Source organism: Anomaloglossus baeobatrachus, chromosome 5, assembly GCF_048569485.1.
Source record: "Anomaloglossus baeobatrachus isolate aAnoBae1 chromosome 5, aAnoBae1.hap1, whole genome shotgun sequence".
NCBI lineage: Eukaryota > Metazoa > Chordata > Amphibia > Anura > Aromobatidae > Anomaloglossus > Anomaloglossus baeobatrachus.
In genome coordinates, this window is record NC_134357.1 from 508,781,756 (window position 1) to 508,808,478 (window position 26,723).

Here is a 26,723-nt window from a genome sequence, read left to right on the forward strand (position 1 = left end):
GCAGCAGCAGCTGAATCCACTTTGTCCAAAAAGGATCTATTCCATTCAATTGCAAATGCTCTAGATAAGATTGAGAACAAGAAACTGCACGGGACATAGCAGAGTTGGTCAAGTTGAGTGGAGATGAGTTTGCTATTCGGCGCAGCTTTTGGCTGAATAAAGCAAGTAAAAAGTGTAAAAGATATAAAAAGGGGGAAAGTGTGAAAAGTGAATGGGCCAAATTGAGCATATGAAGTGGTTTGCTTTCTTTCAATTCATTAATCGGGCTAATATTGATCAGGTGAATTCATTTCTGCTTTTGGAAACTGGGTCAAGAAGGGGTGCACCGGTCCTGGAGGTACTCCAATACCAGGTCAATGTGTGGAGTGGACATCTCCCTGTTCTAAAAATCCATTTAATATATGGTCCCCAGATAGGAGACATATCAGATATTGAACTGATAAGAACAGATTTTTTTTTCTTTTTACGGCAGGACTTCAAAATAAAAAAGGTGATCGCCTCTCGTTGCCTGGGAACTGTCCAGGCACAAGAGGGCTATGTGTCACCAGAAGGCGCACACACTCCCCCGAGGCTGGCAGTCATGCAATCCCAGGCACTTTCCAGCACCGACCAAGGTAGCATCCTCCAACCCCCCGCCAGCTCGCATCTCCATTCTTAAACAAGCAATGAGCTTTGCCCTCAATTATCCAGATGCTTATGTGTTATGTATGGGGGATTTTAATCTTGTGATGAATGAGGAGCAGGACAGGTTTCGGATGGATGGAGGGGGACAACATTCGGCCACACACTTGACTGATTTGCAGCAATGCGCGGAGGGAGGTGGGTGGATTGACCTTTGGCGACTCCGGCATCCTAACACCCGAGAATATACATGTCATTCTTCTACTAGACGCACGCTGTCCCGACTAGATTATATTTTTGGGTCGAGCAATATCGCAACCTGGGTGGATGACGTGGTACACGGGGTCAGGGGCATATCAGATCACAGCCCAGTGATTCTTACTATGAAGACTAACCAAGGTGTTGGTAAACCCTTTTGGAGGTTAAACCCCTTTTGGCTAAAACTAATAGATCAAAGTGATAGAACTCTGACCCAAATAGAGGATTTCCTGGAAGCCCACCCTAAACCCTGGAATATTAACTTGGTGTGGGACACCCTTAAAGCCTACCTTAGAGGGTGTTTGTCTTCAACCATAACATATCTTAAAAGAGTGACTAAAACTGAGGATGATATAGTAGAGGGGAGACTTAGGGACTTAGAGGCAATATATATATCGGCCCCAACCGATGGAAATAGAGCGGCCTGGATGCAATCATATAGGTTATATATGCAGCACTCTGAGACCAAGTCCAAACGCAAATTGTTCTTTACCCGACAATCATATTTTGAGCTTGGAAATCAATCCAGTAAATTATTGGCATATATGGTTAGGCAACACAACACTTCAAATACAATATTGGGTATACGGAGGATGGATGGCTCAATAGCTACATCCCCTGAGGATATTTTAGAGTGCTTTTGTGAATACTATAAAACCCTATACACATCTAGAAATCCTCATGGAGTTCAAAGTTGCGTGACATATTTGTCGGATTTGGAGTTTCCCACTTTGAGTGAATCACAACGGGAGTCTCTGGAGGCGGACATCACACTGGATGAAGTGATTACTGCCATCTCGGATATGGCTAGGGGGAAATCCCCGGGTCCAGATGGCCTTCCCATAGAATTCTATAGTAAATATTGTGACGTATTGGCCCCGATTCTTTTAGAGGTTTTCTCACATTTTTCAGCCGGCGACTCTCTGCCTGCCTCATTGTACGAAGCACATATAGTCGTGCTGAGGAAGGAGGGTAAAGACCCACTAGACTGCGGTTCATACCGTCCTATATCCCTAGTTAACGTGGATTACAAGATCTTTACCAAAATATTGGCGTCCAGGCTTAATTCAGTCATATTGAGTATAGTTCACCCAGATCAAACCGGATTTATGCCTGGGAAAAACACCTCTATAAATATAAGACGGGTCCAGTCCATAGTGCAATATAGCACACTGGTCCAGGAGAACGAGTGGGCCTTGGCCTCGCTGGACGCGGCCAAGGCATTTGACTCGGTAGAATGGCCATTTTTATTTGCCTGCCTCCAGAGATTCGCTTTTGGGCCTAAATTCAGTAACTGGATTCATATGTTGTATAGGTCCCCGACAGCCAGGATACTAGTCAATGGTGCTATGTCTACACCCTTCGCATTGAATCGGGGCACAAGACAGGGATGCCCTCTGTCTCCAGCATTGTTTGCACTAGTTATTGAAGCTTTGGCAATTAGAATCCGCTCTCATCCACAGATCACTGGAATCACTATAGCCGACCGAACAGATCAAATAGGATTGTATGCGGATGACATGGTTGTCTTCTTAGATCGAGTGCAAGAGACTCTACCGGTGGTTATAGACACTATAGATACATTTGGGGAGTTTTCGGGACTACGCATCAACTGGGATAAGTCGGCTTTGATGCCATTAATGCATGGGTCTGGAATTTCAATGGAGGGTAGGTCACCTTTGCAAGTGGTAACTAGCTTTAAATACCTGGGAATACACATACAGAAAGACCATACACTAGACCTGCAGACGAGTATAACACCACTTCTGGAGCACGTTAAACTTAAATATAACTTGTGGAGCAAGCTACCCCTGTCAGTGGTTGGCAGAATAAATTTAATCAAAATGATATTACTTCCAAAGCTTAGTTATACACTACAACATAGTGCAGTATCAGTACCCAAATCCTTCTTCTCAATGTTGAACTCGCTTACTACCTCTTTCATATGGGGGAAATCCAGACCCAAACTTCGGTTATCCATTTTACAGAGATCCAAAAGACTGGGAGGGATGGCTTTACCGGAGTTCTTCCTCTACTACCTCGCGGGACAGCTTAGGGCACTAGAGACTTGGATGCCTGGATGTCAGCTGCCAAACTCTGAGAGTCACTTGGCACACGCGGCTGGGACTGATTGTTTAATGGGTTTTCTGGAATCAGATGGACTGAGAACACCACGGCAATTACCCCTCCTCAGGTTGGCAAGATTAGTCTGGCGACAAGCCAAGAGGGTGGTACACTTCGAAGGGGTGGTGGCGGAACTCCCATTATGGGGGAATAGCCACTTCCATACTCTGAGAGATCACCCCTCGGCGCAATTCTGGGCCACTCACAGCGTCAGTGCATTAGGTGATCTTTTTGTCCCGGGAACCACAACCTTCAAGTCCTTTGAACAAGTCCAGATTGAATATAATGTTCCAAGATCACAATTCTTTAGATACCTGCAGATTCGCACAGCGATTCAATCCCACATACAGAAAATTGGAGTGAGGAAATTGATATCATCACTTCCTATGATAGGTATTCTAAAATCACAAGGACCTCGAGGCCTCATCTCAGCTATATATACTTACCTGTTGTCAGTGGGGGTGGAGTCGGACCCCTTGCCAGCCCAGGATAGATGGAAATCTCTAATTCCCTCTCTACAGGGAGAGGAATGGGAAGAGATATTGGAATCTCCGACTGCGGTATCCCCGTCGGTTAATAATAAATTGATTCAATGCTACATTGTCCACCAGGCATACCTTACTCCAACTCGATTATTTAGTATGGGCCGTTCTCGTACATCGGAGTGCCCGAGGTGTCATCTCTCAGGGGCAAATTTCATACATATGATTTGGAGCTGTCCCAATATATCTTCGTACTGGCGGGGAGTGACATCTCTGCTGACATCGATTGTGTCGATTCCTGTCTTGTGTGACCCTTTGATATGCCTGTTTGGGGTGGTGGAGGAAGAGTCCTGGGATCATTACATGACAATATTCCTCAGAGAGGCATTGTTTCTGGCTAGGAAATTAATAGCTCTGAGGTGGATGGGAGATTCGAATCCAACTGTGAGGTCCTGGGTTAAACTAGTCAATGCAACCATAGTCTATGAGCGGGTGGTATATTATAATAGGGGGTGCCCGGGAAAATTTAACAAAATCTGGGGTTTGTGGAATTCTTCTCCAGACACACTTGCGGAGGTTTGAGGGAGATTATGCGGATAATGGTGGTTCCCGTCAGATGTTGGGATATGAAACACTGTCCAATGATATATTGAGGTATAATAATGCAATGTGGCTGTTGTTCTTTCTTTCTTCCTTTTTCTATTCCTCTTTCTATCTTGTTTTCAAAATATGGTCATGCTGATAGTTAGAGCTGTTCTTATGCTCAATATAAAATTAGATATATATGCAAATGATAAGTAGTATGGATAAGAACATTGTTCTATGTTAAGTGCTAAAGATATTATGGACTTTATATGACTGTTTATTGTTATATTTAAATATTACTATCTATATACGGAGCTATCTTTATATGGCAAATGTCAGTTGTACCATGTTTGAAATTGTTAATAAAACGAAGTTAAAAAAAAAAAAAAAGGTAGCATCCTCCGAAACTACACTTAATCTTAGAGAAAAGGCCGAGAAGCGATAACCCGAATTGGATTCGGCCTTGGGTGGCACCCTGGCCTATGCCAGACACATCTTAGGGAGAGGGAGACAAACCCACGCCTACAGAAGACATTTTGTCACCCAAGCCAACCCTTGAGAAGGCTGTTTTGCAGAGCAAAAACAAGGAGAATGGTGCGTTTTGCAACCGCCACCCACTACAATGAATCTGAATAACTCCTCCTTTTGGGCACAAGCACCTCCCCTCCCCCTTGCGGTCTTTCCAATTCATGATACAAAAAGACAGACAAGACAGGACAGGACAAGACAGGCTGTCTGACTTTCCGTCACTGCCACCCTTTGCTATCCTTACCCGTAGAAAACCCTTCCACCATGCCCAAACCCTAATCTTTTCCCTTCCCCTCCCAGCCCCCAATCCCTGCCCTCTGTACCCGTCCCACCACCCGCATCCCTTCCCCTGTCATCCCCCTACCACCCGGGAAGAAAAGTGTTTTCCCCTCCTTCCCCTAGCCCACCATCCCACCCAAAGACCAACTTCTGCTGCGCAACTGGCTTTCTAGGCTGCAGCGCTATTGTGATGTCAGTGGGGGGCATTGTGACGCCAGTGTTCCGTCTCTTCATGTTGTGCACTGTTCAAACGGAAAATAAATCAAGGATTTTTTCTGTCAGTAAATACAGAAGCGTGAATCCTCCCGGTACCGTCACCGCCGCTTCCACCTCCAGTCCTCTGCATGTCTGCTGCCGTGCGGCGCCATGTCTGGGCGGGAGGTGGAGGCAGCTGCGAAATCAAAAGTGAACAGTAGAAAAAAAAAAAAGTCATACTCACCTGTCTGCAGACTCCCGGTGCCATTACGGCTCCCATCTCCTCTCACGGTACCGCCGCTCCGGCTTCCAGCAAACCGATCAGATGATATTGGATCCGGATTGGACGGCGTGGGACCCTTGACCCAGGATTACTGCGGAGGGGGGTTCTTTATTTCAATAAAGATGGAGTCACTAATTGTGTTGTGTTTTATTTCTAATAAAAATATTTTTCTGTGTGTTGTGGTTTTTTTTATCTTTACTAGAAATTCATGGTGGCCATGCCTAATATTGGCATGACACCATGAATTTCGGGCTTAGGGCCAGCTGATAATATACAGCTATCCCTAACCCCATTATTACCCAGCGAGCCACCGTCACCAGGGCAGCTGGAAGAGTTGGATACAGCACCAGAAGATGGCGCTTCTATGAAAGCGCCATTTTCTGGGGTGGCTGCGGACTGAAATTCGCAGCGGGGGTGCCCAGAAAGCATGGGCACCCTGCACTGTGGATTCCAATCCCCAGCTGCCTAGTTGTACCTGGCTGAACACAAAAATTAGGCGAAGCTCACTTCATTTTTTTTTAATTATTTCATGAAATTCATGAAATAATTAAAAAAAAAGGGCTTCTCTATATTTTTAGTTCCCAGCCAGGTACAAATAGGCAGCTGGGGGTTGGGGGCAGCCCGTACCTGCCTGCTGTACCCGGCTAGCATACAAAAATATGGCGAAGCCCACATCATTTTTTTTTGTTTTGGGGGGCAAAGAAATCCTGCATACAGTCCTGGAAGGAGGATGCTGAGCCTTGTAGTTTGACAGCTGCTGTCTGCTCTCCTGCATACACCATTGGATGGAGGATGCTGAGCCTTGTAGTTCGACAGCTGCTGTCTGCTCTCCTGCATACACTATTGGATGGAGGATGCTAAGCCTTGTAGGTCTGCTCCCCCTGACTCTCCCTCCAGCATACAGTCCTGGATGGAGCATGCTGAGCCTTGTAGTTCTGCAGCTGGTGTCTGCTCTCCTGCATACACTATTGGATGGAGTATGCTGAGCCTTGTAGTTCTGCAGCTGTCTGCTCTCCTGTATACACTAATGGAGAATGAAGAACATATTGAAGAAGGAAATGACATCAAACTTTTTTTTTTGTTCACTGATAAAAAACGCATAAAGACGCAGTGAGCAAAAACGCAGCAAAACGCTGCAAAAAACGCACCAAATCGCGGCAAAAACGTGTGCGTTTTTTTGATGCGGGTGCTTTTTTTGCCGCAAAAAACGCAGCGCCAAAAAAACGCAGTGTGTGAACCTAGCCTAAGTATGCTTAATGAAAGTACTAATTCTTTCATAGGCCGCCCATTCTTCGTATTTGACGTTACTTATGTTGCAGTATCAGGCTTCGCAGCAGGTTGCAACACATTCATCACCCATGCCTGTCCCCAGTTGGGCTCAGAAGCTAAATGTCTATCATGACCTCTCTTTTTGAAAGTCCATGAGCAAGCAAACTCTTCCTCCAGGAGAGTGAGCCAACAGATCAGGAAAAAGGATCATCATTGCTCAAAGAAAACACCAAAAAACAATGCATGGTAGGAATAAACAGGTAACTTTAATTGGAGTGGAAGCTGACAGATAGCACCTTATGCCAATTCTAGATCTTCTCACACCTGCGGTCACTGCAGCAGCAGCTGAATCCACTTTGTCCAAAAAGGATCTATTCCATTCAATTGCAAATGCTCTAGATAAGATTGAGAACAAGAAACTGCACGGGACATAGCAGAGTTGGTCAAGTTGAGTAGAGATGAGTTTGCTATTCGGCGCAGTTTTTGGTTGAATAAAGCAAGTAAAAAGTGTAAAAGATAAAAAAGGGGGAAAGTGTCACAAGTGAATGGGCCAAATTGAGGTGCATATGAAGTGGTTTGCTTTCTTTCAATTCATTAATCGGGTTAATATTGATCAGGTGAATTGAGTTCTGTTTTTGGAAACTGGGTTAAGAAGGGGTGCACCGGTCCTGGAGGTACTGCAATACCAGGTCAATGCGTGGAGTGGACAAAGCAAGTTCTTTTTCCATCTCCCTGTTCTAAAAATCCATTTAATATATGGTACCTAGATAGGGGACTTATCAGATATTAAACTGATAAGTAGAGTTTAGCGCGGTTCACGGTTCGAGGTTCTCCAGTTCGCGGCTCGAGTGATTTTGGGGGCTGTTCTAGATAGAACTAGAACTCCAGCTTTTTGCTAAAGCTCGATAGTTCTAGATACGTTCGAGAACGGTTCTAGCAGCAAAAAGACCAGCTAATTACTAGCTGGCTTTCCGCTGTAATTGTGTAAGTCACTCTGTGACTCACACTATTATGAAATTTCAGTGTATAGTGTGCGGGAACAGCGCATTCAGATCACTGCTGTATGGATAATGGCTCGCCATTTTTTTTTTTTTCCTTGTCTTCCTTCCCTAAGCGTGCGCGTGTAGTGGGGCGGGCCAGCATGTCAGCCAATCCCAGACACACACACAGCTAAGTGTACTTTTAGCCAGAGAAGCAACGGCATGTGTGATAGGATGTCCATGTCACATGTCCCTGCATTATGAAAACGAGTATCTGCCCGTCCGGACGCCATTATCTCTTCTGCGTCCTTGGTGTCAGTCACCGCTGGCGCAGCGCCTATCTCCGATACTGCTGTGTACGCTCTATACACAGCGCTGTACAGAATAGGGATAGCACTTTCTAACAGTCCTTTTACGGGCTAATACCGGCAGGGTCACAGCCATAGGTGACAGGTCTGTGAAAACAGAGTTTAACAGCTACACAAGATGACAGCGTCTGTGTAGCTAAGGTCAGGGATTTCCTCGCTGCATTTCCCCATTAGGAGGGATAGAAAGGCAGGCTTCCTTTCCTCTACCCAGAGACCCACAACCCTGCCACTGTACCCTCCTGCCCTTTGCACATTCAAACTCATTGTTACTAAGCCTTTATACTAGCAAACACTGAGTGAACTTAGTGGCATCCTAAACGTGGCTGTTGGACTTCTGTATTGTGCCACTAGTGCAAAGATATTTGCAGCACGTCTGCCTGCATTGCACACTCAAACTCATTGTTACTAAGCCATTATACTAGCAAACACTGAGTGAACTTAGTGGCATCCTAAACGTGGCTGTTGGACTTCTGTATTGTCCCACTAGTGCAAAGATATTTGCAGCACGTCTGCCTGCATTGCACACTCAAACTCATTGTTACTAAGCCATTATACTAGCAAACACTGAGTGAACTTAGTGGCATCATAAAAGTGGCTGTTGGACTTCTGTATTGTCCCACTAGTGCAAAGATATTTGCAGCACGTCTGCCTGCATTGCACACTCAAACTCATTGTTACTAAGCCATTATACTAGCAAACACGGAGTGAACTTAGTGGCATCATAAAAGTGGCTGTTGGACTTCTGTATTGTCCCACTAGTGCAAAGATATTTGCAGCACGTCTGCCTGCATTGCACACTCAAACTCATTGTTACTAAGCCATTATACTAGCAAACACTGAGTGAACTTAGTGGCATCCTAAACGTGGGTGTTGGACTTCTGTATTGTCCCACTAGTGCAAAGATATTTGCAGCGCGTCTGCCTGCATTGCACACTCAAACTCATTGTTACTAAGCCATTATACTAGGAAACACTGAGTGAACTTAGTGGCATCCTAAACGTGGCTGTTGGACTTCTGTATTGTCCCACTAGTGCAAAGATATTTGCAGCACATCTGCCTGCATTGCACACTCAAACTCATTGTTACTAAGCCATTATACTAGCAAACACTGAGTGAACTTAGTGGCATCATAAACGTGGCTGTTGGACTTCTGTATTGTCCCACTAGTGCAAAGATATTTGCAGCACGTCTGCCTGCATTGCACACTCAAACTCATTGTTACTAAGCCATTATACTAGCAAACTATGCTGCCAGTTTAAGGGCCGTAGTTGCATTGTCAGGGATAATTATTGTTGTTTATTCTGCTGTTAATAAAGCTAGACCACCGCTGCAATCTACACCACCTCTCAATTTTTACTACCACATTTTAAGTGCACAATCTTGTCGCAATCAAAATGAGTGGCAAAATGACAGATGCTGGTGGAAAGGGGAAGAGGCGTGTTGGAAAAGGAAAAAAAGGGTTTGTCCGTGGGGAAGGTGGCAAAGCTCCATTAACATCTGCTGAAGATAGACCATCTTCCAGCAAAAGTAAGATGTCTACTACTTACCGTGGACAATCCGATGTGCTCCCTTTTTTACGGACACGAACAACTGGAACAAAGGTAGATGATGGCCAAAAAAGGAAAATGCTTGAATGGATCTCAAGTGGTCCAACAAGTGCCCTCTCCGCCACCTCAACTACCGCATCCAAAAAACACCAGTCCTCTGAGTTGTCATCCCAATCAAACTTGCTTTCTCCCAGCTCTGAAGTCTCCATCCGCCCTGCACAGTATGGTGGAACTGAGATGGCTGAGTCTGCAGAGCTGTTCAGTCACACTATAGCCTGGGAATCAGAGGTCTGCTCCCAAGCTACAGTGAGTACAGACCAGGAAATGGTCTGCAGTGATGCCCAGAACCTTTGTGACTCTGATTCAGGCCATGAGGACCAAGTTTCTGAGCATAATGTTGACCCTTTTTCACAAACTATAACACCTGTTGTTATAGACAATGAGGAACATACTGATGACGATGAGACGCAGATACCAGATTGAGATGACAACTTAAATTTTCGGTCAGGGCAAGAAGAGGCTCGGTCTGAGGGTGAGGGGAGTGCAAACACAACAATTGATGAGGAAGTTCTAGATCCCACCTACTGTCAATTTCAGACAGCAAAATTACGATGCAGCATATCACTGCTGAAAAAATTATTAAAATTTAACTTTTACTTCAATCACTAAAATCGTGGTCAGAATCACAAACAACATAAATTAAAAATAGTTTGGCCCCTCTTGACAGTGGCCCAAATAACACCGCACATAAATAATTGGATTTATCTCACCAACTTAGCAAGACCTCAATACAGAAGGTCTGAAAAATGTCTCCCAAGAAGAGGCTCGGTCTGAGGGTGAGGGGAGTGCAAACACAACAATTGATGAGGAAGTTCTAGATCCCACCTACTGTCAACCCACAGTCAGGCCCTCGAGGAGGTCAACAGAGACGGTGGAGGAGGATGCAACTGACGATGAAGCTACCTTGCGCCTTCCTGGACAGAGTAGGAGTACTGGTAGCACGTCTACAACTGCATCCTCAGCCACCACTGTGCCTCTGAGCACTAGTCGGGGTGGATCAGCAGGTCGCATGCCCTCTAAGCCTTGCCTAGCATGGTCCTTTTTTGACATAGCAAAAGATCGCCCAAATTATGTGATCTGTAAAATTTGTCATGATTCTGTTAGAAGAGGGCAAAACCTCAGCAGTTTGACAACTTCTTCCATGAATCGTCACATGAATAAATATCATAAGTCCCGGTGGGAAGCTCACCGTGCTGCAATGCGGCCTAGCGGAGCGAACCATCCACCGCCTGCCCCTTCTAGTGCATCCGCGCGCTCTTCATCTTCTAGGGCTGTGGGGACAGCTGTCACACCTGGTTTTCCACGCACAACTTCCATCACTGTAACCGCAACAGGCAGTTTGCTTGGTAGGTCGTCAGTTGGTTTGGAAGGGGAAACAAGTACGTGTGTACAGCTCTCTCAGACATCGATAGCACCAATGTTGGATGAAGGCGACATCATGTCTACGCCTGCACTTTCCTCACAAAGCTGCATTTTTCCAGGGACACCCTACTCAACACCGTCTACACACAGCAGCCAGATCTCTGTCCCTCAGATGTGGACAAATAAAAGGCCATTTCCCGTGACCCATGACAAAGCTAAGAGGTTGACTTTATCCCTCTGTAAGCTCTTGGCTACCGAAATGCTGCCTTTCCGCCTGGTGGACACACAGGATTTTAGAGACCTTATGTCTGTCGCTGTGCCCCAGTACCAGATGCCCAGTCGCCACTACTTCTCTAAGAAAGGTGTGCCTGCGCTACACCAGCATGTCGCACGCAACATCACCGTTTCCTTGAGAAACTCTGTGTGTCAACGGGTGCATTTCACCACCGATACTTGGACCAGTAAGCATGGACAGGGACGTTACATGTCACTGACTGGGCACTGGGTAACTATGGTGATAGATGGTGAAGGGTCTGCTGCACAAGTCTTACCGTCCCCACGACTTGTGTGTCAATCCTCTGTCTGTCCAAGTTCCGTCACTGCTTCTGCCTCCTCCACCTCATCTGGGTCCTCCACCTCCGCCCCAAGCCTGCCTGGTCAGGCCACCAGCGTTCTCACTGCGCAGAAGGAATCACGCACCCCTCATTACTATGCTGGCAGCAGAGCGCAACGGCATCAGGCGGTCTTTAGCTTGACATGTCTTGGGAATAGGAGTCACACAGCTGAGGAGTTGTGGTCAGCTTTGCGGTCCGAGTTTAATAAATGGTTGTCTCCACTCAACCTGCAGCCTGGTAAGGCCGTGTGCGACAATGCTGCAAACCTGGGTGCGGCCCTTCGCCTGGGCAAGGTGACACACGTGCCTTGTATGGCTCACGTGTTGAACCTTGTTGTCCAGCAATTTTTAACACACTATCCCGGCCTAGATGGCCTTCTGACCAGGGCACGAAAACTGTCTGCTCACTTCTGCCGTTCAACCGCCACAGCTGAGCGACTTGCATCGCTCCAGAAGTCTTTCGGCCTGCCGGTTCATCGCCTGAAATGCGATGTGGCGACACGCTGGAATTCAACTCTCCACATGTTACAGCGACTGTGGCAGCACCGCCGAGCCCTGGTGCAATACGTCATGACGTATAGCCTGGGCCAACGAGATGCAGAGGTGGGGCAGATCACCCTGATGGAGTGGTCTCAGATCCAGGACCTATGCACCCTTCTGCACAGTTTCGACATGGCGACGAATATGTTTAGCGCTGACAATGCCATTATCAGCATGACAATTCCAGTCATTTACATGCTGGAGCACACGCTAAACACTATTCGGAGTCAGGGGGTGAGACAACAGGAAGGGGAGGAACTACAGGAGGATTCATATGCGCAAGACACAACAACATCACCAAGGTCCAGACGTTCATCATCACCAACGCGGCAGGCATGGGACCATGGGGGACAGGGATCAACAAGGGCGCATGGTAGCAGGCGAAATGTTGAGGAAGGTGCAAGAGAACATGAAGAAATGGAGGACGAACTGTCCATGGACATGGTAGACTCAGCGGATGAGGGAGACCTTGGTCAAATTTCTGTTGAAAGAGGTTGGGGGGAGATGTCAGAGGAAGAAAGAACGGTTAGCACCTCTATGCCACAAACACTGCGTGGACTTGGTCCGCATGGCTGCGCAAGACACATGATCGCCTTCTTGCTGCACTACCTCCAACATGACCCTCGTATTGTCAAAATTAGAAGTGATGATGACTACTGGCTTGCTACACTATTAGATCCCCGGTACAAGTCCAAATTTTGTGACATAATTCCAGCCATAGAAAGGGACGCACGTATGCAGGAGTATCAGCAGAAGCTGTTACTCGATCTTAGCTCGGCTTTTCCACCAAACAACCGTGCAGGTGCAGGGAGTGAATCTCCCAGTTGTAACTTGACAAACATGGGACGGTCTCGTCATCTTCAACAGTCTACCCGTACCAGTAGCACCGTATCTGGTGCTGGTAACAGCAATTTTATGGAATCTTTTCATAATTTTTTAGACCGTCCTTTGCAAGGCCACCAGAGACAACAAGTCTGACACATAGTCAACGGCTGGAGAGGATGATACAGGAGTATCTCCAAATGAACATTGATGCCATGACTTTGCAATTGGAGCCTTGCTCATTTTGGGCTTCAAATCTTGAAAAATGGCCAGAGCTCTCAACTTACGCATTGGAGATTTTGTCATGTCCAGCTGCCAGCGTTGTCTCTGAACGTGTCTTCAGTGCTGCTGGGTGTGTGCTGACAGATAAGCGCACGCGTCTGTCCAGTGACAATGTGGACAGACTAACGTTCATCAAAATGAACAAGTCATGGATCCACAAGGAATTTACTACCCCTGTGTCATCCTGGGGAGAGTAAATGCTTGTGGATTTGGAATGTGCTTGATGCAAATCAAAACATCCTGTTTGCAACTAGGGCACAAGTGCTGCCACTGATGGGGTGTCTGTGGGGCCCAATTTTTGGAAAAAAGGGAGACTCCGCTTGGAGTAACCCTTGCTTGCCGTGTTTTTTAAAAGGAGCCAAGATGAACAAGTCATGGTTCAGCAAAGACTTTGCTACCTACCCCGGTGTCATCCTGGGGACGGTTAAGAATGGCGTATTTTTGAATGTGCTTGATGCAAATCTAGCTGTGAAGTGTACAACTGGGGCACAACTGCTGCCACTGAAGGGGTGGGTGTGTGTGGGGCCCAATTTTTGGAAAAAAGGGAGACTCCGCTTGGAGTAACCCTTGCTTGCCGTGTTTTTTAAAAGGAGCCAAGATGAACAAGTCATGGTTCAACAAAGACTTTGCTACCTACCCCGGTGTCATCCTGGGGACGGTTAAGAATGGCGTATTTTTGAATGTGCTTGATGCAAATCTAGCTGTGAAGTGTACAACTGGGGCACAACTGCTGACACTGAATGGGTGGGTGTGTGTGGGGCCCAATTTTTGGAAAAAAGGGAGACTCCGCTTGGAGTAACCATTGCTTACAGTGTTTTTAAAAAGGAGCCAAGATGAACAGAGCTGGGATCAGGAAAGACTTAGCTACCTACCCCGGTGTCATCCTGGGGACGGTTAAGGATGGCGTATTTTTGAATGTGCTTGATGCAGATCTAGCTGTGAAGTGTACAACTGGGGCACAACTGCTGACACTGAAGGGGTGGGTGTGTGTGGGGCCCAATTTTTGGAAAAAAGGGAGACTCCGCTTGGAGTAACCCTTGCTTACAGTGTTTTTAAAAATGATCCAAGATGAACAGAGCTGGGATCAGGAAAGACTTAACTACCTACCCCGGTGTCATTCTGGGGACGGTTAAGGATGGCGTATTTTTGAATGTGCTTGATGCAAATCTACCTGTGAAGTATACAACTGGGGCACAAGTGCTGCCACTGAAGGGATGGGTGTGTGTGGGGCCCAATTTTTGGAAAAAAGGGAGACTCCGCTTGGAGTAACCCTTGCTTGCCGTGTTTTTTAAAAGGAGCCAAGATGAACAAGTCATGGTTCAGCAAAGACTTTGCTACCTACCCCCGTGTCATTCTGGGGACGGTTAAGAATGGCGTATTTTTGAATGTGCTTGATGCAAATCTAGCTGTGAAGTGTACAACTGGGGCACAACTGCTGCCACTGAAGGGGTGGGTGTGTGTGGGGCCCAATTTTTGGAAAAAAGGGAGACTCCGCTTGGAGTAACCCTTGCTTGGCGTGTTTTTAAAAAGGAGCCAAGATGAACAAGTCATTGTTCAGCAAAGACTTTGCTACCTACCCCGGGGTCATCCTGGGAACGGTTAAGTATGGCGTATTTTTGAATGTGCTTGATGCAAATCTAGCTGTGAAGTGTACCACTGGGGCACAAGTGCTGCCACTGAAGGGGTGGGTGTGTGTGTGGCCCAATTTTTGGAAAAAAGGAGACTCCGCTTGGAGTCACCTTGCGTTGTTTTACATGATTTTAGAAGGGCGTGCCATGCCTATATCTGTGTCTCCTCCTCTTTTTCCTTGTCCAGCTCTTTTGTTTTCGCATGAGTATATGTCCTTGTCACTTTCCCATGTGTTTGTGTTGTGAGTTGTTTGTCACCTTTTGGACACCTTTGAGGGTGTTTTCTAGGTGTTTTTATGTGTTTGTGATTGCCTGCCTATGCATTGCCTATGCGGTTCGAGTTCGGTTCATCGAACGTTCGACGAAATGAACTCGAACGAGACCTCCGTTCGACGAACCGAACTCGAGCCGAACCAGGACTGGTTCGCTCATCTCTACTGATAAGAACAGATTTTTTTTTTTTTTTACGGCAGGACTTCAAAATAACAAAGGTGATTGCCTCCCGTTGCCTGGGAACCATCTAGGCACTAGAGGGCTATGTGTCACCAGAAGGCACACACACTCCCCCGAGGCCGGCAGTCGTGCAATCCCAGGCACCTTCCAGCACCGACCAAGGTAGCGTCCTGCGAAACTACACTTGATCTTAGCCAAAAGGCCGAGAAGCGATAACCCGAATTGGTTTCGGCCTTGGGTGGCACCCTGGCCTATGCCGGACACATCTTAGGGAGAGGGAGACAAACCCACGCCTACAGAAGACATTTTGTCACCCAAGCCAACCGTTGAAAAGGCTGTTTTGCAGAGCAAAAACAAGAAGAATGGTGTATTTTGCAGTCGCCCACTGCAATGAATCTGAATAACTCCTCCTTTTGGGCACAAGCACCTCCCCTCCCCCTTGCGGTCTTTCCAATTCATGATACAAAAAGACAGACAAGACAGGACAGGCTGCCTGACTTTCCGTCACTGCCACCCTCTGCCATCCTTACCCGTAGAAAACCCTTCCACCATCCCCAAACCCTAATCTTTTCCCTTCCCCTCCCAGCCCCCAATCCCTGCCCTCTGTACCCGTCCCACCACCCGCATCCCTTCCCCTGTCATCCCCCTACCACCCGGGAAGAAAAGTGTTTGCCCCCTCCTTCCCCTAGCCCACCATCCCACCCAAAGACCAACTTCTGCTGCGCAACTGGCTTTCTAGGCAGCAGCGCTATTGTGATGTCAGCGGGGGGCATTGTGACGCCAGTGTTCCGTCTCTTCATGTTGTGCACTGTTCAAACGGAAAATAAATCAACAACAGGCAGACTACAGAAAAGCTTACTAACAAAGGTTAGAGAGGGGCTTTCTGAGAGGGCTTTTTACAGTTTGTCTTTTCCCAATTAGCCGTTTAAGTATGCTTAATGAAAGTACTAATTCTTTCATAGGCCGCCCATTCTTAGTATTTGACGTTACTTATGTTGCAGTATCAGGCTTCGCAGCAGGTTGCAACACATTCATCACCCATGACTGTCCCCAATTGGGCTCAGAAGCTAAATGTCTATCATGACCTCTCTTTTTGAAAGTCCAAGAGCAAGCAAACTCTTCCTCCAGGAGAGTGAGCCAACAGATCAGGAAAAAGATCATCATTGCTCAAAGAAAACACCAAAAAACAATGCATGGTAGGAATAAACAGGTAACTTTAATTGGAGTGGAAGCGGAGAGATAGCACCAGATGCCAATTCTAGATCTTCTCACACCTGTGGTCACTGCAGCAGAAGCTGAATCCACGTTGTCCAAAAGGGATCTATTCCATTCAATTGCAAATGCTGTAGATTTTGATTGAGAACAAGAAACTGCAGGTGTGTTTGCTATTCGGCGCAGCTTTTGGTTGAATTAAGCAAGTAAAAAGTGTAAAAGATAAAAAAGGGGAAAAGTGAATGGGCCAAATTGAGCATATGAAGTGGTTTGCTTTCTTTCAATTCATTAATCGGGTTAATATTGATCAGGTGAATTGAGTTCTGCTTTTGGAAACTGGGTTAAGAAGGGGTGCACCGGTCCTGGAGGTACTGCAATACCAGGTCAATGCGTGGAGTGGACAGAGCAAGCTCTTTTTCCATCTCCCTGTTCTAAAAATTCATTTAATATATGGTACCCAGATAGGGGACGTATCAGATATTAAACTGATAAGAACAGATACTACACTTGATCTTAGCCAAAAGGCCAAGAAGCGATAACCCGAATTGGTTTCGGCCTTGGGAGGCACCCTGGTGGCACACAGATGAGAGGACAGCCGGTGGGCGGGGAAAACACGGAAAGCTGTGTGTTTACGATGCACAGTACAAGAAGTGAATGCGTGACCCAGAAGCAGTGTGCCGCCATGACATTGAGCCTCGGTAAGTATGAAATGCTGATTTATTTCTGTTTTTCTTTATTTTTCAATTATTTTCCCCAGTGCCGGATCCGGATCTTGCACCTGGAAATCTTTCAAACCGCACATATCCGGACTTTTACAGTTCGGATCCACTCAGCCCTAATGACTAGTTCATTGCTAGGTATAGGGATTAGGGGGGATATTAGAAACTGAAGGACTATAAGGGCACAGTTCCACTTGCGCATAGCTATCTGAAGCGATGTGCTAATGATCCTCTGCTGCGAGTGTGAGCTGAGGGTCATGCGACTGCCACTGATCTTGCGATCGGATCAGAGCTGCGGAGGAGAGGGAGGAGCACTTTCTCCCTCTCCTCCGCAGCCTGTCTCTGCGTACATCACACTGCGGTTGGATGACATTTCACATGCACCCACTGTCTTGTATGGGTTCATGTGAGCCGAGACTCGCTGCCAAACTCAGCATGCTGCGATTCATTTCTCATGCCAACATGGCATGAGAAATCAATCGCAGATGGATACTGCCCCATAGTTTTGCACTTGTGCGAGTGCAGACCCATGTTTTACTGTTGAAATCGCGGCTGCAAAACGCAAGGAAAAACAAAGTATTAGGCTATGTGCGCACTTTGCGTATTTGCATGCAGTTACGCTGCGATCTGCACCGCAGCATAACTGCATGCGTCCTGCGTCCCCAGCATAATCTATGAAGATTATGCAGGAGACGTGCGCACGTGGCGTATTATAGCGCAGCGCTTCGGCTTCTGCTCGAAGCGCGCGTTCTAAGAAGTGACATGTCACTTCTTTCCTGCGCTCTGCATGCAGCCCCCGCTCTGTCTATGGGAGGGGCTGTACTCAGAGCGCATGGAATCGGCTTTTTTTTTTTTTCATTACGGACTCCTTTTGCAGAGATTTGAAGCTCACGTGTGCTGTTCATGTGGCGCCCCAGGACCTGGTCGCCACAACAGCAATGCCCCTCCAAAGGGTTAATGCTGAGCCTGGAGGTAATTGGGAGGTCTATTGGCCAGTAAGTTTAACATCCAATGCAGTTCCTCCCTCAGGCCAGCAGGGGGAGCTCTGAACCTGGAATTCCAGGGAGCATTCCTTAAGCCTGACCTGAGGGAGGGGTTAGTGTTCAATCTGTAGAGAGAAGTCAGAGCAAGCAGACGCCGAGTAGTGCTGTCCTGTGGAACTGGGGTCTAGAGCTGAGGCAGCTTGGCCCAGTGAAACAGAAGGAGCAGAGAGGCACAGAAGAGACTCGGACATCGGAGTCTGTGGCCACCAGGGCTTAAAATACTCCCTGGTAGCCGAATCCGAAGGGCAGGAGAGCTGCAAGCACCTGGCCCATAAACAGCCCGAAGGTTCAGCTGCATCATCAGGGCCCGGTGTGGACTCCAGCAGAGAAGCACCAGAGAGGGTCTGTGCAGCCTGCCACAGAGGAAAAGGGACGTACCACCGGTCCCAGCAGAAAGAGGGCCATTGCTAAACCCAGAGAGCAGGGTCCTAGCACAGTAAGAAAAGGAACAGGAGTAGGCCTCATACTCAGCTGGCCAAAACGACATCTCAGTTACTTCCAGGCCGGCCGGAGCCCTCTACCACCTGTAACGGTCTCCCAGGACTAACCGTTTGTGAAGTAAAAGAGGAGAAGGTAAAGAGACTGTTGTTTATGCCTGTTTCTTTCATTGCCTGTTGGCCCTGCACCGTGTTATCCACACAACACCATAGACTCTCACGAGCACCAACAGTGTCCCCGGGGCACCGCTCCACCTGTGGGGAGCAGTACCACCATTGCTGCCATATCATCACCCCGGAGGCCTTACACAGCAGCGGCGGCTTAATAGCCGCATACCACAGGTGGCGTCACGCACACAAGCCCCAAGTCACCAGCCATATTTAACTGACACCCATCAGGGCCACGGAGTCGGGCCCCGCCACCACTGACTACCTCCGGACTAGTCCGGCCCGGCACCGGGTGTCCCGTAGCCCTGGGATGGGCGAGTCAACTTTGGCGTCACGAACAGGATTTCGTGCCCGGTCCCACCGGGTACTGTGCGCCTGCAGAAACTGTACACTGTCAGTAACAATACCATCAAAGCAGTGGAACCCTTGATCCCGTCCGACCAGGCGGAAGACAATGGCTCCAAGGGACAGCTGGAAGACTGGTGCCAAAAATTACATGTGGGCACCGGCTCCACCCCTCACACCAAAAGCATGGGGTTTACCGGGTGGTACAGCAGTACGAGCGGGTCTTCAGCAAACACCCCCTAGATTTTGGGCAGGTAAAAGGGGTTAAACATCAAATCCCCACGGGTGATAATCATCCCATTAAAGAGAGATACCGCCCTGTACCCCCAGCACAGTATCAGCGTGCCAAAGAAATGTTACGGGAAATGAAGGAGGCTGGGGTTATCAGAGATAGTTGTAGCCCCTGGGCAGCTCCACTAGTGCTCGTAAAGAAAAAAGATGGTACAATGAGAATGTGCGTAGATTACAGACAAATTAACCGCATTACACATAAAGATGCTTATCCACTACCCAGAATAGAGGAGTCACTAACAGCCTTAAAGTCAGCTAACTATTTCTCCACCTTGGATCTCACCAGTGGGTATTGGCAGGTTCCCGTGGCAGAGGCGGACAAGGAGAAGACTGCATTCACGACACCAATGGGCCTCTGCGAGTTCAACTGTATGCCATTCGGGCTCTGCAACGCCCCAGGGACATTTCAGAGATTGATGGAGTGCTGCTTGGGCCATCACAACTTTGAAACCGTGCTGTTGTACCTGGATGACGTCATAGTCTACTCCAAGACTTATGAAGACCACCTGAGGCACTTAGCAGAAGTGTTCGAGTCCCTGTCGAAGTATGGCCTGAAGATAAAGCCGTCCAAATGTCACCTCTTGAAGCCAAAGGTACAGTACTTGGGTCATGTGGTCAGCGCAGAAGGTGTGGCACCTGATCCAGAGAAAGTCACAGTAATCAAGGACTGGCCGAGACCCACCACGGTAAAGGAGGTGCGGCAGTTCCTTGGGCTGGTGGGCTACTACCGAAGGTTCATTGATGGTTTCACCAAGATAGCAGCGCCTCTTCAAGATCTCCTGGTGGGCCAGCCAAAGAAGGCTAAGAAGCAAAGCCCTCCATTTGAATGGAACAGCCAAATAGAAACGTCTTTTGTCCGGCTGAAAGGGGCTCTCACGAGAAAAGAAATTCTGGCCTACCCTGACTACAGCCAGCCGTTTGTACTGTACACAGACGCCAGCAACGTGGGCCTGGGAGCAGTTCTGTCCCAGGTGCAGGGAGGCAGAGAGAAGGTGATAGCTTACGCCAGCAGGAAGCTTCGTCCCACAGAAAGGAATCCAGAAAACTACAGTTCCTTCAAGCTGGAGTTCCTCGCTATTGTTTGGGCAGTGACTGAACGCTTCAAGCACTATCTGGCGTCGGCCAAGTTCACCATCTTCACGGACAACAATCCGTTGACACATCTGGCAACAGCCAAGCTAGATGCGTTGGAGCAGCGATCGATGGCTCGGCTGTCTAACTTTGACTTCACCATCAAGTACCGGGCTGGCAAGAAGAATAACAATGCTGATGCGCTGTCCAGAATGCCTCACTTACCCGAGTCTGGAGAAGACCTGGATGAACTCGAAGAAGATAGAGTTACCGGCTTTCCATCACCAAGGTGTTTCCCAGTGTGAGCATGCTGTAGGAGAGAAGCGCTCGAGCCAGCACGAGGTCTCGGTCAACCCATTACTCCACCATAATTGGGAAGAGACACAGAACGGTGACCCAGCCGTGCGATTGGTCAAAGAAAAGCTAGCACAAGCTGAGACCCATCTTGGCCCAGATGCTCCAGAAGAAGCCCAGCAGCTGTGGAAGGAGAGGGGACGACTGTTCACCTACCAAGGCAAGCTATGCAAGAGATATGTCAACTGGCGAACGAATGAACTCGTCTGGCAGATAGTGGTCCCACAGAGGGATGCTCCAATGGTCCTAGCAGCTTACCATGATAAAGCAGGACACTTCGGGTGGAAGAAGTTGGAGACCCTACTGTTACGAGGGGGACCCGGGGAAGCGTGCCAAGATGGGGAATGGACAGCTTCCGCCGGTCAAGGTCCACTGTGCGGTGTAAGGGACCGCTGCTATGGTGGGTGAAGAGTGAGCGGGTTGCTGCTAGCGATCGTCTGGAATGTCACAGACGATCTATGTACACCGGTCTGCCCTAACCCGTGTGGGTTGTATGGCAGGGATCACACGGCTCGGTGTACCTGTTGCACGGGGAAGCACAGAGGTGCCCACGCACGTGTGCCAGTGGAAGTCACGAGAATATGGCACGAGGGTAGCACAGAGGTGCCCACGCACGTGTGCTTTCAATAACCAGGTGAGTCCGGTGGAGACTCGAGGAGCTCACCTGGGACAGGAACACGGCCTGTAGAAGGAGCTACTGCCGGAGCAGCAAGGCAGGGACACGGCCTGCAAACCAGGTGCTGCCTAAGCAGCAAGGGCCAAGCCCACAGAAGAAGATAATGCCTGAGCAGTGGCGTGGCAGCACGCTGCCAGACATCCAAACATAGAAGGACGGTCGCGCGCCGCCATGATGGCAGGAGGAGCTTTTAAGGAGGTGTAGCTCCAGCCAAGGGCGGGCGCGAGGCGGAGATGACGGACTTGACCCAATCAGGATCCACGACATCCCAGCCTGGCCAGTCAGGATTCACCACGTCACCAGCCTTGTCATCAAGCCGTGTGACGTCAGTGGGCGAATCAGGATCCACCAAGCATAGCACATGCTCACCCTCCTGCCTCTGGGAAATAGAGGCGGGATCCTCAGTCTCACAATGTGTAGAGATAACGGGAGTCTCACTGCTTCCCTGAGCAGCAAACCTCTGCACATTGCGCAACCTCACAGACCTTCGAGGCTGCTGAGCAGGAGGAGCTGCGGCAGGCAAGGAATGGGAGACCGCCTCATTTCTTGCAACAGGAGTACCACTAGGTGTCACCCTTGTGCTGCCTCTCTGAGGAGGTTTCTCCTGCACTCTGCGCAGTCTGGCAGACCTTCGGCGCTGCTGAGCAGGAGCGCTCGTGGCAGGCAAGGAGACTGTCTCATTCCTTGCCACAGGAGAGCCACGAGGTGTAACATTACCCCCCCGTCTAGGCCCCCCCCCCCCCTGCCCGTGCTCGAAGGCCGCTATCAAACCCGGGGCGTGGATATGATCCTCCAATTCCCAGGATCTATGCTCCGGACCACGGCCGACCCACTCCATGAGGTAGTACCTCCTGCCCCGTATGACTTTTGTCTCCACAAGCTTCGCCACCTCAGAGTCATCGGGCGGGGAGTCAGTTTGAGGCGTCAGGGACCCCGAGAACTTATTAAGTCGTACGGGTTTCAGGAGGGACACGTGAAAGGTGTTGGCTATAGCCCAGCGTGGAGGGAGCTGGAGTCGGTATGCCACCGGGTTCACCTGCTCTAGCACTTTAAACGGACCCAGGTACCTAGGGGCGAACTTGGCTGCCTGTACCCGTAGGTTAACATTCTTAGAGGACAGCCACACTAGGTCACCAGGGGCGAAGGATGGTGCAGGGCGGCGGCGCTCATCAGCCGTTGTCACCATCCGGTCTTTAGCCCTCTTAAGGGCCTCTTGGGTGTTATCCCAGATCTCCCGGGCCTCAGTCGCCCAATCCTCCACTCTAGGATCGTGTGACGTAATGGGCATCGGAACCGGGATTCTGGGATGTTGTTAGGGATGCGATTATGAGTATATAAGTATATAAGAATTATCATTGGAGATATCCATGAAGAACAAGATTTAAGATGCTGTTTCAGACTGTGTACCCCACCTAGTTCTGTATTTGGACATCAAACTCAGACAGTCTGGGCTATCCTTGTGACCAGTGAATCATGCTGACATTGCTTAATATAAATGAGGAACCAAGCACATTACAGTAAATTGTATATCACAGAATAAGCTGTTCTACTTTATCCAATAGGAGACGTGTTACGTATTCTTGGCACCTAGCCAATAAGGTTATATATATTTGTACAACTTCCGGAAATAAATCAGTCTTACTTTCTATTCATATCTGAGCACGTCTCTGGTGTGTGTGAAAGGTGGTATGCATGCTACCACGAGTGACTCATAATTTGGACTGCAGACAGTTTAAGAGGGATGCATGACTAGATTGCATCAACCTAAATTACGGCCTTATCATTTGGCGCCCAACGAACCTTAGGACGGAGCTCTGGATGGCGGACGGCCGTGCTGACACCTTCAGTCGAAAGGCAATTACGCGAGAGGTGGAGGTGCACACTCCAAACGCAGGTGAGAAAATTTGTATAATCTCACCTTGCAAACCTCATGCGTGTACTTGCATTTCGAAGGGGGGGGTTGGGCTGTCCCAGTCTAGACACCTAATGACCGCCATCTCGCATGAGATAAGCCGTCCTAAGAGATCCCACACCAAGGTGGTCAGGTTCACCTTAAGCTGTCTGTATAAATTGTAAATCACATGAAATGTAATGTGGTTTTTGTCTGCTCTAGGAGAAAAGCAGAAGTTCTGTGTTTTATTTTTCTCTGACTTAACTGCAAGGGAAAATGAGGAAGTTGTTATATACGCTGCATATATGAATATATATGGTTATATCTGCAGGTGAGATCAGCCACCTGGATGGTGTATATAGTGTCCTTATTGTTATGTCATTGTGTTGACCTGTGTCTACCTGTTGAGATGTCTGTCTATTTGCAGCAGGTGGAGTACTTGCTGGTTACGAGAACCGTGAAGCTCTATGTGCTTTGTTCGTACTTGCTGGTTTACGGGAAAAAGAGGAAGTGTCACGTAATGTAGTGAGAGCTGTCTTTGAGTGAAGAAAAAAAAAAATCCTCTCAAGATGTACTTTGAAGTATGCTGTTTGAGTATATAGTGTATACACAGGTGGGTAACGTGTCCGGTTGATAGTCAGTAATTGATAAGACTGAAGGCTAGGTACAGAGTTACGGTAAGCGCCCTGACTGTATCCTAGTGCGTTTTCCACAGAGAGGAGCCGATAGGGGGATTGGTTTTGGCCGGTACAGTGTCATGGTGAGACCCTGACTGTATTTGATGTTCTCCGCGATCCTAGGTAGGAGGAACATTGGCAGAATCCCGTGACTTTGGTTTTAAACAGTATTATTGATGTTCTGGACGGACCGTTCGAAGGTGTATATAGTGTGAACAGAGGTTACTAGTACATGAAGTAAGAGATAGTGAGGGTGAATTTGGTTTTTATCACCCACGTGACACACCTTCCTGGTAAGACAGCTCGTTTGTGTTGTGGTTTGTGGACTGAGGTAGAAATTCTGTGTATTCTGTGGATGTGTATAGTCTATGGTCCAGAAGAGGAAGTGGATTACGGCATAGCAGACATCCAGATTGACGTGTTAGTTTTGGGTCGTATACCCTTGAAGCATGGGGTCTAATCAGTCCACACCTGTCAAGTTAACGGCAGAAGAATTAGTAAGCGAACGAGAAGGAATGGAAAGATGTTTTGTTAAACAAGCGAGGGATCTTGAAAGATAAAGATCTCCTTATGGATGCTGAAGCATGGTATAGAACGTCAAAAGATGTTAGTAGATATTTCTATATTGCATATTGCACCAGATCAGAAAATGGCACCTCAGGAAGTGGCCAAGCCCATTAGGAAGCAACGCCCCCCTCCTTATAAGTCGTCCCCAGAGGGTTGGACTTGTGTAGTTGTCCCCCTGCCCACCAAACGCCCTCCCTAGCCTGCCCAGACGTCATTTCAGGTTGGGCCGCACCTAGTTCCCTTTTCCAGCCATCTTAAGTCCCAAGGCCACTGGCCTATTTGTTGCTGGAGCAACAGAAGACACCGAGGGGTGTCAGGAAGATGACAATGATTTAACAATGATCCACCCCACCACCAACACTGTCCCTAGTAGAGGTAAACCACAGGTGCTGTCCTTATTTGAGGACGTCAGGCCACACATGGCATCGCACCATTATTCCGATAGTCCCAGACAAGAACGCCCTAAATATGTGACATGGAAGCCTCAAGAGGCTGCAGTCCTTGTGAAGGAACACTGAGATATATACACCTATGAGTGACGTGTCATCAATAATTGATGTTTGATACCTTGGACCTGATGTACAGGTGCAGTGTTAAGTTAAAAGTGGGTGAAAGAGCCCTGACTGTTACCTGGTACGGTTTTCCTGCTAAGCAGTGAGTTGAACGTTGTATGCGTATTCACTGGTCTTGTTTTAGTGGATGTCAATGTATCCTTACCTAGAATTGAATACATTGGGGAAGACCCCTAAACTTTGGTCTTAATCGGAATTATTGAGTATTCGATAGACCGTTCTCATGGAGGTGTATGTATATCGTGAATTCTCTCTCTGACATAATATCTCATATATAGTTTTCCCTGAAAGATGTTTTCACCCAGATTAAAGCTGGGGATTCTTTCTGGCCAGTAATGAAGCCAGGTTTGCAGGTTTATAGTGAGGGTGCGTGTACCTTATCACCCAAGTGACACTGGAAGATGTTTTATGTATAATGTACGCAGTTTTTGGTGTGAAACACCGTAGGAGAGTTGAAAGGAAAGAAAAAAAAAAAACAGGGAAGTGTTAGTTTCCATTTCAGTCCTGTGAATGAAATTCTGTGAAGTTTAGTTGTAAATGACACACGTATGTTGAAATGGAGAATTCTAGATGAGAATTGATGAGTAATTCTGAATCTAGCAACTGCACTATGTGTATTTTACCTGTCTGTGGAGCACTGTGTCCACGTACGTCCACCCCATTATTTTCTGTTCTGAATGTAGATTTCTTTCTGTCACTCAGCCCTGGGTGGGGTATGGTATGGGGATAGTTATCAGGGTCTGACAGGAGATAGGGATACGCTGGAGGCTCGGCCCTGACCACCATCAGGTCTACCGTCGAGATGAGGGCGAGTACAGGGTCCCTAGTTACAGGGTCAGCCCAGGAGTCCCTATATAATCCATATTCCCAGTGACAGATTGAATACCTCCTGAATGTAGATGTTTCAATACATGTCACTCCCTCCCAGGACTCTTCAGACGCCATTTTTGGCCAACACCTACTTCCTCTTTTAGCGGCTGTTTCTTATCGGTAATTATCTTTAGTGGACGTTTTAACTCAGACACTACATAGTTCATCTTTAGACGCCATTTTAGTCCAGCCGACACCCAGTTCCCTTATTTTTGTTTTAGCAGCTACAGCCACTGCTCTGTTTATTGCTGACATAGCAGGGACTGCAGAGGGGGGAGACAGGGACCTGAAACACACACTCCGTTTTTGGTCATATATGCAGTTGTTCCCCACAGTGTTCCCACTAATGAACCTTAGCAGAGGTTATTGCTGATAGTCCTGTGGAAACCTTTTCCCTTCACTTTTGCATGTTTGTTTTTGTGCATCTAGACCATATAGACTGCTCACTATTAGTCCTGGTGGACAGTGAATATTTTTCGGCCTATGGCAGTTGTTACTTAGCCTGGTTTGAGATATTTTCACTTGTATGTTATCCTGCCTGATATCTTGCA

General features: G+C 47.9%; 1 non-coding gene and 2 pseudogenes across 1 annotated transcript; all 3 read right to left on the minus strand.

Moving 5' to 3' along the window:
- Positions 1-315: 315 nt before the first annotated feature.
- Positions 316-495, minus strand: LOC142313449 (U2 spliceosomal RNA; annotated as a pseudogene).
- Positions 496-7,276: 6,781 nt separating this feature from the next.
- Positions 7,277-7,477, minus strand: LOC142313450 (U2 spliceosomal RNA; annotated as a pseudogene).
- A 9,360-nt stretch (positions 7,478-16,837) lies between these two features.
- LOC142313631 (U2 spliceosomal RNA) lies at positions 16,838-17,028 on the minus strand. Its single transcript, XR_012754617.1, has one exon. It is a non-coding gene; the product is annotated as a U2 spliceosomal RNA (small nuclear RNA).
- Between the last annotated feature and the right edge of the window lie 9,695 nt (positions 17,029-26,723).